This window comes from Nycticebus coucang, chromosome 16, assembly GCF_027406575.1.
Source record: "Nycticebus coucang isolate mNycCou1 chromosome 16, mNycCou1.pri, whole genome shotgun sequence".
Classification (NCBI taxonomy): Eukaryota; Metazoa; Chordata; class Mammalia; order Primates; family Lorisidae; genus Nycticebus; species Nycticebus coucang.
The window spans coordinates 56,381,370-56,395,188 of NC_069795.1; the positions used below are offsets into that span (position 1 = coordinate 56,381,370).

At 35.5% G+C, this 13,819-nt stretch overlaps 1 protein-coding gene across 9 annotated transcripts in view; it reads left to right on the forward strand.

Moving 5' to 3' along the window:
- Positions 1-13,819, forward strand: part of BBX (BBX high mobility group box domain containing) — a 292,104-nt gene that overhangs the window by 107,411 nt on the left and 170,874 nt on the right. For 6 of the 9 annotated variants that reach the window (XM_053564855.1, XM_053564863.1, XM_053564860.1 and 3 more), the window contains one exon: positions 11,389-11,462. The exons of 1 other annotated variant lie outside the window; for it this stretch is intronic. The gene's annotated coding sequence lies outside the window, so the exon portion shown is untranslated. Of the gene's footprint in view, positions 1-8,180; positions 8,242-11,388; positions 11,463-11,605; positions 11,666-13,819 lie in introns of those variants that run through there. 2 more of the 9 variants (XM_053564859.1, XM_053564862.1) reach the window with 2 other exon arrangements.

The following is a 13,819-nucleotide window of genomic DNA, read 5'->3' on the forward strand; positions in this document are numbered from 1 at the left end:
CTCTGAAACCACTATACAAAATTATGTGTGATAATGTCTTCTTTATGAGACCCTAAAAGTATGTGAAAACAGAGCTACTTCTTTTCTAAACTGAGATTTTCATTTACTTCAATCGTTTTGCCCCCAACAAGTTTGCTTAACCTCTCTCCATAGTCTCTCAATGGTCTGGTCTAGAGGCACTTTGAGTTTTTTATGGTCTTACTTGAGGCAGATAGATGACACCAGAGAGAGTGGGCTTTCATCTCTTCTTTCCGGACAGTTATTTCTTCTAAGTTCGACTTATTTTTGCCTCCTTCACAATGCAGACTCATATTGCACTATGTCATTTTCCATGCATTTCAGTAAAGGGAGAACTTTTATTTATTCCACTTGATGCTATAATACTATGTTTAGGCTATGTCAGGCGTCCTCAAACTTTTTAAACAGGGGGCCAATTCACTGTCCCTCAGACCGTTGGAGGGCCGGACTATAGTTAAAAAAAAAAAAAAAAGCTGTGAACAAATTCCTATGCACACTGCACATATCTTATTTTGAAGTAAAAAAACAAAACAGGAACAAATACAATCACACCGCCTCATGTGGCCGGCTGGCTGCAGTTTGAGGGCCCCTGCAGGTGATACCCAACAGATCTCTTAATCTGTGTACTAACATTTTACCTACTTTTGTAACTCCACATTTGGAGATTTTTAACTTAGACACATGTCTGTTAGTATGCATTATTTGAGTTCTTATGCTGGAACTTCAAAAGAGAAACCTAGAATTTTCCTCTTAACAGTATCTGCCCTTTCTACCTCTGTTATCTGATGTACCATTCTCAGTTCTTTCTAAAATAAGCACACATACAAAATAGTGAGCCCATTAAGATGTACCTTTCTCAGTTCTTTCTAAACTCAGCACACATACAAAATAGTGAGCCCTGGGCGGCGCCTGTGTCTCAAAGGGGTAGGGCGCCAGCCCCATATGCCGGAGGTGGAGGGTTCAAACCCAGCCCCGGCCAAAAACTGCAAAATAGTGAGCCCATTAAAATGGTTAGTTTGGAGGGAGGAGTGAGTGTGGGGAAAAGGGGGATGTAATTGGTTAATACAAATTATTTTGTTAAACTTGTTTAACTGTGTTGTAGTTTTTACTATAAACAGACTTGAATTTCAAGCCTATTCAAGTTTATATCTTAGATCAGTCTGTCTTATAAAAGATTCCCAAAAATTCATTATATGGAATTCTTGATGCTGACTGGATTCATTGAAGGCTATGAATCACATGCCAGAATTGTAATCCAAGGTGCATTTGGATTATTCCTGTCACTATTCCTGTCACTTTTCAATACCAAAGCAGAATAATTAAAGTTCAGTTTTAGTTATATTATCAAAGCAACATCCAGAACATTTTAAAAGCCTTGTTGTTAGAGCTAATGTTTGCAAATAAATCCTAGGTCTGAATTTACATTTAATGAAATTCCTTTCTTTGTATCCACCTTACCACCAAAGAAAGAAACATGTGCTTGTGTTGTTGCTTTTAAATTATAGTCAATTCTCTGTCTGGAATCTGATTCACTATAAGGTTGAGTAGCTTGAAGCTTGGGGTATGGGGTTGAGTGTGGATGTTCCTGTGTAACCACATCACATATATTACGTTCAACTTTTATGAAAGAGACTCCAGTCAAGTTAAGTTGATATGAGGGACTTGGTGAAGAAAGTCATTATATTATACTCAACTTTTTTTGGTTCTTTATAACTGTAACCCAAACACTGTAAATGCAGGCTACAAAGATTACATTAAAAAAATTTATTGAGAATAGTTTTGATGTCAAGATACTTTGTTTTAATTCTTCAAAAATTGTTTATGTTTTTTCTAAGGTGTATGTGGTAACACTCACTGCAGGAAACACTATATTCCAAAATATTTCATGTTTTTGTTTTGTTTTGCTTGTTTCCCTTCTCCTAAATCTATAAAAAAAGTAATTTTAGGCCTTACTCTTGTACGGAGAGTGAATTATATGCTACTATCCACTTAAGTATACCACCATACACAGCAGATGTATGTGTTGAAAATACCCTTAGAATTAGTTTTTAAAGTCCAGTTAACATTTACCAGTTTTTTGTGTGTGTTTTTATGGAAACATGAAACTTTTCTTTATAGAAAATATAAATTGAAGGAGAAAATGGTGTAACAAGAGTAGAGATTTAAAAACTAAATATCTTGACTTTCTGAATATTATGATGTGTGAAAATTTTTGAATAAATTTGTTGAAATTTGGATTTGAAACAGAGTAAAATCAATCAGTATTTCCTTTCATTTCTTTTCAGGAAGTATATATCTGATCCAGTACTTTCATCTTCTTTTTCTCTTATTTCAACAAAACTGTAGACTATTCTTTGTTTTCTCCCCTCCCTTTAGGCACTGGCAATAATATAGCGTAACATATCTGTTATTTATTTTGCATGCTGTGCCATGATTCAGGTTTCATGCCCATCCATCACCCATCTGCAGTATTCAGGAAGATGGAATAAGCTGATTGGCTAAGCCCGGGTCATATTTCTATCCCAGAAGCTTGGTAGAATTAGGTCAGTCCCCACTCAAGGTACATAGAGTATTTTCCCAAAAATCTTAAGTGCTTTTACTAAGAAATGGGGGGTTGTATGCTTGGTAAGTATAAACGTGTGTGTGTGTGTGTGTGTGTGTGTGTGTGTATATGTATATGTGTGTGTGCATGTGTGTGTATATATATATATATATATAAACTGTGTATATATAGATATATATAAACATGTTTATGAATTTCGGCTTAAGAAACAAGTATAGAAAATATACTTTAATAGCTATTCTCCCATTTAGATAAGGTTTCTCTAATGACTTTCCTTTTTAACTTTAAAGGTAACAAAATCTGATTTTGTTAGTTATATAAGAAATTAAAATTTCAAAATACTTATTAGCTGTCTTAACCATGGCTATTACCGGCTTCTTCAGGATTGGCCTTTCGCCATTTACCTTGTAGTCCTTGTAATTGATGGCCCCTGGGGCAGTATAACACTGATTTCTGTGGGTCACTACACAGGAATTAGTGACAAAGGGCAAACTTTATGTCTGTCAATGGAAATACTTAAGAGAATATTTTCTTTGATATTTTGAATTGGCTTAAGTGTTTTATATTACTTTAAATATTGACTGCCATAGGAGCAGTAGCAACTAAGGCAGAGGGCATTTTCTGAGGATTAATTACTAGTAGAGCATTTGTGTTGTACAGAGGTGGTTATTGTAGAGCATGCACTTACTATAATAGGGATGTAATTTTAATTGGTACTAGGTATTGCTAGTGGGGGAGCGTTTAAGAGAGAATTACTGTTCATGTGGTCTCAGCTGTCATTGGCTTGTCATTCTCCATCAGGATATAATTTTAATATTGTTAGACTGGAGTAAGTTGACATTAACTTTTTCAAAAAAATTGACTTTTTTTTTAGACCAGTTTTAGGTTCACAGCAAAATTGAATGGAAAGTACAAAGAATTCCCATATACGCCCTGTCCACACGTACATATAACTGACATTAACCTTGTATGCCAACATACTTATAGGATTATTTAGAAACATAAATGTCTTACATGCTCATTGTCACAGCTATAAGGTGCCTTTCTTTGTCTTCGGACTAGAAAGGTGAAGGTGTTCTAGAGCTAAGAAACATTCTCTGACTGAATTTGGACAGTAAAAAGCCCTTAAAAAATTATTTATTATTATTATTTTTTATTGTTTCAGGTTAATTGAGGGTACAAAGAATTAGGTTACACTGTTTGCATTTGTTAGTCCCTCTTACAATTGTGTCCTGCCCCCAAGAGGTGTGCCGTATACCCTAACATTGTGCCCATGTTACAGAGTAAAATCAATCAGTATTTCCTTTCCTATCACTCCACAAAAGTGGGAGCACACCCATCCCCCTTCTTTCTTCCCCTTTCTCTCCCCACTCTCTTGTTTCCCCGCTCCCCACCTTGAACTGATTTGAGTTTTTCTCTTACATGAGTGTGCATTAGATTGTCTATTGGCTTCATATTAGAATTGAGTACACTGGATTCTTGCTTCTCCATTCTTACGATAACTCCATCCAGATTAATACAAAAGATAAAATGTCTCCATCTTTTTTAATGGGTGAATAGTGTTCCACGGTATACATGAACCACAAGCTCGTTAATCCATTGTGAGGCCCTTTCTTGGTATTTTTTCAATTGTATTTTGCTGGACCACAGGAAGAATAGGGATGTTATGACATCTGGTCTAGAGCCTCCTGCTGTTCTGTAGATGGCAAATTGCAGATCAGACTGATTGATCATATTCCAGAACAGTGTGGTGTCAGGGCAAGTGTGCTGACCATGGCAGGAGGGCTGGGGGACAGCCTCCCTCTGCCTCTGTCTTGCTTTGTGGTCCAAGAGTTTAACTGAGTAGCTTCAAGTACTCTTCTGCCACCAATATTCTGTCATCCCATAACTTCACAGGATGTCTAATAGGGAATAACATAAAATCCTGTAAGGTAGCATTGTGGAGTCAATGATAAAAGCACTATGAAGAGCTGGAGTGCTGTGATAATTCAGTCCAAACCAGCTGATGACCTTTTTGTTCGGTTACTTAAACTTTCTGGGTCTTACTTGGTTTCAGCTATTGAAGTGTGTGTGTGACTAGCTTCTCTTTTGGCCCCTAGGAAAAGTTTTAGTTTTTTCTTTCTTTTTTTTTTTGCATTTTTTGATTATAAATAACTAATTACAATGTTGCATTATTGTCCCAAGAATAACTGCTTTGTGAATAAATAAACTTCGAAAGGGAGAATATTGACGGTTACCTTGGAGTACTTGTGACAAACTCCTTTGTTTCTTCATATCTGGAATATTCTTGCAATTAATGTATCTAGAGCAAGTTTTTCTGCTGGTAAGCTATTTGCTGGAAATACATTAGATACACCTGAAAGGGATAGCTATTATTTCTGGATAATATGTTTGTTTGTTTTTTTAAAAAAGTCATATAATTTTTAATTAAAATATGCTATTACATTATAGTGCCGGGTGTGGTGGCTCACACCTATTCTAGACCAGCCTAAGCAAGAGTCAGACTCTGTCTCTACTAAAAATAGAAAAACTAGCCGGGCATTGTGTGTGCCTGTAGTCCCAGCTACTCGGGTGGCTGAGGCAAGGAGGTTCACTTGAGCCCAAGAATTTGAGGTTGCTGTGAGCTGTTACACCACTGCACTCTACCCAAAGCAACAGAGCGAGACTCTGTCTCAAAAAAATTAAAAAAAAATAATAAAGTTATAAAATTAGAGTATATTAACAAGTTCATATTTTTTAAATATTGTCTTTGGGTAATTTAACATAATTGTAAAGGGGGAAGAAGACCAGCGTCCTTACCTCTTAGAACAGAATATTTTCCATTTAAAATTATGACTTCTTTTTAATCTAATGACTTTAGACTAAATAAGAATGTAATTTCTATATTTTGTAATTACTAATATGAAAGCAGCCAAGGGAACATTTTGTGGGTTCAGAAGAGGACAGGGTGGTCTTGAAGTTTCTCTGGTGGGTTTCATTCAAGCACCTCTTCCTGAAGGTGGTAAGTCATGGTTTACGTGCGCTAACCCAGCATCTCATGGGGCTAGGATTATTCTGTTTATTTTCCAGCTTAGTGCTCAGTGGCCTTGATAAAGCTAATGAATCTTTCCAAAGATCCTGGGGCTTCCCTGTTGTTATTCCTGATGTATGTGCTGGCAAGTGTGTTTTTATACTCTTTGTAGAAGTGAAACTCCTTCTCCCTTAAATGTGCCAATTTCCTCTGCCTGAGAAGGTCACATTAGTATAAAAGAGGCATTCAGTGCCTTCCTACCAAGCCATCTGACTGGACTAATGCTTACTCATGTTCTGCCTCTGCTTATGGAAACTGCAGAAATTCATAGTTTTACCACGATTCTTGAGGCATTAGTCTTATGCCAAATGATCATTATAAGAAGACACCCATATTATCCAATCAGCTACTATATGTTGAACTTGGAAGGGTAAAAAGTGATTGCTCATATTATTAGAACTAAACATACGTGAAAGCCACCTAAGTAAAATATATCTGTAGTGAACATGTGAGAAAAGTAGTCATTCATTCAGCATCCAAATACTGAGAATATTCAAGGTAAACTTTAGTGTATTCACAGCATAGCTTTATCAATACATCTCTACCACTTAGTTTTTATCTCTGATATTAGAGATGAGTAACATTGAGCACCAACTGTATGCAAAACACTTTGTATTTATGATATCTTCTAATAATTTTCAAAGTGACCTTTAAAGCTGTAGGGATTTTTATTCCATATTTGTAGTTAAGGAATAGAAGTTCAGAAAGGCTAGGAATTGGCCCACAATTGTAGGGTAAGCCCTAAGGCCAGTATGCTCAGCACAGCACCGTTTTGCTACCCTTACTATGCTATTTAGGAAACGGGTGATCATCCTGCTTTCTCATTTGTTTGCATTTTATGTCCTGTTTTGCAGATGTGAACTCTGTGCTCACAGAGTTGCTTCTGATTCCCGTTTTATTCATCTATGTGAATATCCCCTTGTGTATTCTAACTTTTTCTGAATTCTTTGCTTACCATTTTCACATTGTATCTTATTCAGTTATTACGTGACTTCTTGTGTGTAAGTGATTAGCCAAGTAGATCATCAGCTTCATGAAAGCACCAACTCTATTACTTTTTGCAGTGTTAATACATAGTAGGTCATTAATTTCTCAAACAGTAATAGGTTACATCATTTGCATTTCTGTTCTCTTGCCTTATAGGTGCAATACTGAGTACTGAAGGGGAGGGGATTTCCAGGTCTTTCCGTGTGTGTGTGTGTGTGTGTGTGTGTGTGTGTGTGTGTGTAAGTGACCCATAAACAAGAATGCTAGGATTTTCTGTCTCTGCTACCTAGTGTCTTTTGAAACCTTGTGTAAAGTCCAAAGAAATGGAAAAATCTGTAATTACTTAGTTACTTCGGTTACTTTGTTAAATATCTAGGGAACATTTTATACATGTTCACCTGTATTATTATATTTAATGTTTCTTAATTGAAAAGCTGTGGATCATGAGGAAATGCAAAGGTGGAGGTGGGAAGGTGATAAAGAGGTAATTCAGATTTGCATTTCCTTTTAAGAGATTTCCATTTTCAGTGTAGCTGACACTTGTAAGTTCAGTTAAAGATTGGTGCCTGGCCAGAAATGCCTGTGAAATACTATGGCTTAAGCCTCAACTATAAAAAAGACAGGGGCAGGTAGGCAATCTTAACAAAAGTGTGGTCTTTATTTATGCTTTATGTTGTCTTGTATATGTGCATGTGTGTATTTTCCTCCAGTTATCTTTCTCTATATGAAGATATTTTATTTTGTCAAATGATTTTATTATTTTTAAGCCTTTGGCCCGTGGCAGGCAATAGTGACTTGAGCATGGAAGTCATTGGCCAAAATTGCTCAATAGTTGGTATAACAGCATCATTTTCAGTACTGTAATATTTCATAATCTATCTGATGGAACTATTGAGGAGATTAAAAGAATACATAGAGTAGTAGGGGAAAAACCTTACGCGTACACAGGACAGAGAAGGCTTTAGTTAAATCAATAGGAATTTTTGACTGCGAACATCACTGCATTAAATTACACGGAACTATAAACTTGGAGTTCATATTTAAGTTCCTTTATAAACATGATGTATATAAAAGAGTGAATCGAGGAGAAAATAAGAATTGTACTAATGTAGAAATGAAGTAGTTTTTAAACAGGAACAATTTTGTAATAAAACCTGCATTGTACAGTGGAAATTGGAATACAGTACATGTTGCTGGGGAAATGGAGAAAGTCAGTGGAAGATTTAGTGGGAGAGTTTGTGACCTGGCCTTGTTTGGGCTTTCAGAGGTCACACTGACTCTTACACTAGAAATGCAGCATCTTTCAGAGTATAAATGTAATTGAAAGTAATAATTAAAAAATTTGTTTTCTCAGGTACCCTCCTTTTTTTTTTTTCAGGTATAAAAGCATGAGTATTCTGTTCTCAGGAGGTTGAGGAAAAAGATACATTTCCTTTCCTAGCAGTTTGGCTATTTTATTATTGTTCTTACTCTTAAATGGGGAAGGCGTCTGCAACCATGGATTGTATCATGCCCAGCAGTTTTTTCTCCATTTGAATGTTAATTGTTCCTTAGCAAATACTACAGTCCAGAATGACTTTTATTTGGCTTGATGGAATTAAGGGTATGTATGAAAATGAGTTAGTTAAAGCTCAATGTATTATCTAGAGAATTGATGAAAACATCAGAAAAGCAGTCATTCATGGGATTAAATATCCTTCCATGTAAATGGGCAACATGGTTACCTTGGAGTCCCTTATGCACTGACTAGACAGTTTTGGCATAGAAAGGGATTTTGCCATGATGTGCCTTGAATGCTATACTAGACATCAATACTAATTGGGAGCCTGCCTCATTGTAAGAAGTGGCACCTCACCTTTTTTAGTATAATAAACATTTCAAAACTTAGCCCCTCAAGGGGCAATGCGTGAGTTGTACCAGAAAGCCAGTTGCTTTGGGATGTTTCATTGGTTGCTTAAGCTACTTAAGATAGGGTTTTCAGATGCCAAGTCAGATGCCGTACTGGTGGTTAGACGCGAGTATTAGGTATTTATAATAGTAGATGGCTGTTGCCTACCATGATGAAGTTTCTCAGAGGGAATCCTGTTCTGTGCTAGGTCCGTGCTGGCTAGGACTGCAGGAGGCAGTGTCATGGGTGGGAAGCAGAGGCCTTGACAAGGGGAAAATAAGTGCTTGATGAAGCTGTCAGAACTAATCATGGGAGTCAAGAATCCGAGGCGCTAGGGAGCAGGATGAGTGCGGGTTGAGAGGAAGCCATAGTGGAACCTAGAAAACACAGCCAGGCATTGAGTGGTTCAGATGAAATCTACTCAGGCTGTGGTCTAAGAGCCGATTAAAGTCACCCCGTACAAGGTTTTCATCACACCTGGGGCATTTCCCCTGCTGCCACACCTGCCTTTCTCTCCCACAGCCACCTATTTCTTCATCAAGTCAATATATTTCTGAAATACTTGTGATTTAAATGAGAACAGTTTTTGTTGAAACTGCTTTTCTGAAGCTACTTATATGACCATTTGTAATAAACAGAGAAATTCTGGTCTCTAAGTTTGACTTTGGCTCGGTGCCTGTAGCTCAGCGGCTAGGGCACCAGCCACATACACCAGAGCTGGCGGGTTGGAACCTAGCCCTGGCCTGCCAAGCAACAGTGACAATTACAACAAAAAAATAGCTGGGCATTGTGGCAGGCGCTTGTAGTCCCAGCTACTTGGGAGACCGAGGCAAGAGAATCGCTTAAGCCCAAGAGTTTGAAGTTGCTGTGAGCTGTGATGTCATAGCGCTCTACCAAGGGTGACATAGACTCTTGTCTCAAAAAAGAAAACTCAAATTCCATCTCAGGCAAGACCTTTAGCCTGAAAATTGATGTCTCCTCTGTGGCTGATTCCCTGGCTGCATAAGTCTACTATGATTTCTTTGTCATTTTAAGAGCATTTTAAAACTCATATTGGCTACAACATAGCCAATCTCTTTTCTCACTCTCCCCTCCTTTATCCATAGATAGTTGCATCACAGGTAATAAAGTATTGGACAATAATCAAAATGAAGTATAATTATGGCCCAATTTTGGTATATAAACAAGTATAAAAACAAATCTCTAAGGTTACTTGAAGATGAGTAAGAGTTTATCTTTGAGCTCCTAAGAGAACTTCTATATATGGGATATATAGGATATTTTATTTCTCAGATAGCATGTACTCACTTCTTAAAGAACAAATCTTTAAACCAAATTAAGATTTAAACTTGCAGCATCAAAATTAATGGTAGATCTTCCTCTTCCAATTTTGTCAGTATGAATTATACCAATTTATTTATGTGACACTTATTTTTAGTTATTTACTTTATGATTTTTATTCATTTATTTTATAATACTTATTTTAATTGTTCTATATGCTCTTGTATATATTTGAATAAAAAGTATGTAAATATGAGATAGTATGTGAGAGTTTTTAAAAAGAATATTTTTAATATTAGTTGCCTGCTTTATGATAATTAAGAACAAGACTTTTATACTATTTATTTTTATCAGTATTTGGAATGTGTGCTTCCTTCATAAAATGTAGCAGAAGTGTAGCCATTTAATTTGATAGTATTCATATGTGTCCTTTGTAGGTTGTTTCAAAGATCTGGATTTACTCCTTCATCATATCCTTATTTTCAAAAATAGGAATGATTGAGTAGTATCTTGTGTGAAGCCACATGAGACCATTTACAATTTTATTCATACTTTCTAGCTTTTGTTTGCATTAATAGCACTGAGTGACAACTGAATTGTCTAATTCTAGATAGGATTACTCAAATGAATCATTACACATTTTTGATATTTCATGTGGAGATCCAATTCTTCCATATTGTGGCTGATTAGGAAAAAAAATCAAAAAATCTTGAGCAAAGCCATAAAATGAAAGCACTGATAGAGCTGTAAGCCAATAAGTTATATCCAATTTCTATAGTGTGTAGCTTACAGATTGTAAAGATACATATTCTCATAATCTGCTGGGGGCAGAAAATTGTCTTATCCTTGAGTATGCATTTAGTTTTACCACTGAAGCAACGTTGAAACCAAATGTATCTCATAAAGAAAATAAAATAATGTTTTAATTCTTAAAAATGATGTGATTCAATTGGAATATACTGTTTTTATATTTGCAGTGTTATTAATGTGAAATGTTCCATTAATTAGTGCATACTCCCTTCTGATTTTGATCTTACTTCATCCTTTGTTGTTATAAAATAATTTTTTTGTTACTCCCTAACTTTAGGCCGCTTTCTTGTTTTTATTACCTTGCTTCATTCATTATCTTCAAAACATTTAAAAGATAAACCATAAGAGATTACTATCTGAATCACAATTTATCTAGTTGACTCGGGCCAGTTATTTAAAATAACTTTAGTCAGGATCTCAGTTAACCTCATGTTTTCACATGGGATTTGCCTGCGATTCTGTGCTTGATTTTAGCCCAGAAGGCCAAGAAATGATTGGCTGTAGTTAATTCTTAGGCTATGAACTTAAGTCTTAGAATTCCTGTTGAATAATTGTAGTGACTGTCTTTTTGTTAAAGCTGACAATAAACACTTCAGGCTGCTTTCTCTGAGTAGTATTAGCATAGGAATATTTGCCCGATTTTGACTGTTTGGGGTGTTAATTCAATTTTTAAGGGTTATTTTGCTAAAGGAGAATGAGTGTCAGCCTTATTTGAAAGGCCTTCCTGGCTCACCATTTTATAATAACTGCTTTCCTATGGGTCTTTCACAGAATCCTGCTGCATCACAGAAGTTGGAAGTTCTGATGTTCCATTGAGCTCACAATGGAAAGTCTTGGCTTGATTGGTAAGAGCTGCACTGAAGGTGCATCTTACTTACTTACCTTGGAAGCAGTGAGGCAGTCAAGAGCTATGTACTATCTAAGCTGGGCTCATCTCTCTCCCATCTGATGGATTCACCTTCCATATTGATCCAGGAAGTGTGACAGTTGTATATTTTTTATCGATTTTATTACTTTTTAAAAGTGACATTTTAATCTCCATTGTCAAGTAAGTTAAAGTTTCTTTTAAAATCATGAATTTTAAAAAGATTAACTGTTTCAAAATCTTCGATTTATTTCTCCACAGTAGTAGGTCTTGGTAAAAGTTATTGAAGTCTCAGATAGTTAGAGGTCCCATATCTAAATAAGTATTAAACTGCTCCATTCCTCCAAAGTTATTTTGTATATCTATTGGCTTTAATTGAAAAAATAAATCAGTATCAAAGCATTATGGAACTTTTTACCTATTAAAAATAGAGAGGTGTGTGACTACATTGTGAAATTACTTTAATGAAAACCACACAATGAAGAAAAAAGTTGAGATTTTAAAATATGTACATGTAGCAAAGTAATATCAGCCTGTGAAACTCATAGATACTGTGACTCTTCTTTTGTATGGAAGTTATTTTCAAAGCTATTCCTTTAGGAAACTTTTAAAAACTGTTCTAAAATATGACAATACATTTTAAAATTAATTTTAGTAATGGTTACTTAAATCCATACAGTTTCCCAGTCCGAGAATAAAATGTATGCTTGCTTTACTGAATACTTTATGGTAAACTGATAATTCATAAGATTTTAATTCAACTTTGAATTAAAATTGAGCAAATATGGTACATATTGTCCGGTTGCAAGTTTTCAAGAAGGGAACTTACTCTTTAATTTTACTTTCAATTAGTTAAAAATTAATCTGAACTCTTTCCTGTTTTAAGTATGTTTACTTATTAGCCTGTTAAATCTGTCTAGAATATCTGCATCTCCTTTCTTCTTTTAGTAAGTACATGACTGAATGTTGCTATTATGATGTGAGCATAAATATAAAGCCTTTGACCCATTCTCCTGATTGTCATTGTCTAGGATTATACACATAGTAAAATGTATAAAATTTACTTGAATGTGTATTTACTGTAGGACATTTAAGTGTCAACAAAATCTTAATGCCAGTGAGAAGATTGGGATTTAGTTATTTTTCCTCTTTGCTGTACTGTACTTTAAGCCTTATGGCATACTTGTTAACACATAACAAAACCTAGATTTAAGAATGCTAGTCAGAATACAGTTAATTATGGTTTTGCTAAGTCAGCAGAATAGACTATAGTATATTCAAAATTGGACGTTTAATTTTAAATATATTCTCAATTGCTAATCCAAAAGAGTTAATTATTGTAAGGTTTAAAGAAAATTAAATTTGTGACAGTATTCAGAATTTGCTAAATATGAGTACATATATAGAAAGTAAAGCAGGATACTTTATCTGACCCGTTCAGGAAAATTACATCTTGAACCAGTGTTAGTATAGCTGGCTTCGCTAAGTAGCCATCTGGTCTTGTGATTTCTATATGTTAATCAGATTATTGCAATAAAATATATTTTGACTATAAGCAGAAATTAAAATTGCTGATAGAATTTAATATGAAACCTTAACTGAAGATGGCTAAGACTGCACAATTCTAGCTTTACATATATGCTCATCTTCAATACAGTGTTAACTAAGAAATAGAAAAGATGCCCTACAAAACCAGGAGTAATTTAGGAAACAAATCCTGGAAGATGTTACTTGGAAAAAGCATATTAGAGTTCAATAAATCTGGGAAATATATCATTTGACTTAAGCAAAGTTACATTTCCTACCAGAAGAATCCCCAAATCTTAGTGGTTTATGGCGATTTATGTTCATGTCTGTGATGAGTCTCCATGTCCTCTTCATTCCTGGACCAAAGCTGAAGGAGCAGCCTTGCTGGGATGTACAAGTCTTATGGTGGAAGGAGAAGAGAATAATGGAACCATGGCTGTTAACATGTAACATGGCTGCTTGGAAGTGGCAGGTGTCACTACCTCTCATATTTTATTGGCCTAAGCCTGTCACACAGTCAAGCCTGTGTGATGAGGTGGGGTGTGGCCGTGTAAGAGGAACAGGGTAGGGAAAGTATGATAGTGCATACACATATTTTAACTACAATATCTGCAAAATACCATTTGCTGTTTTTTCAGAGAGGGAATGTACACATAGTATGTTAAAGATTCTGGGAAGTCCTGCAGTGAATGAATCTGTTTAATGTAAAATTATTTGACTGTGAATCCTTTTGTTGTTATTATATGAAACAACTGTCTGTGACAAGTTTTAAGGAATAAGGAGTTGATACAATTCAAGAGATTCTTGATG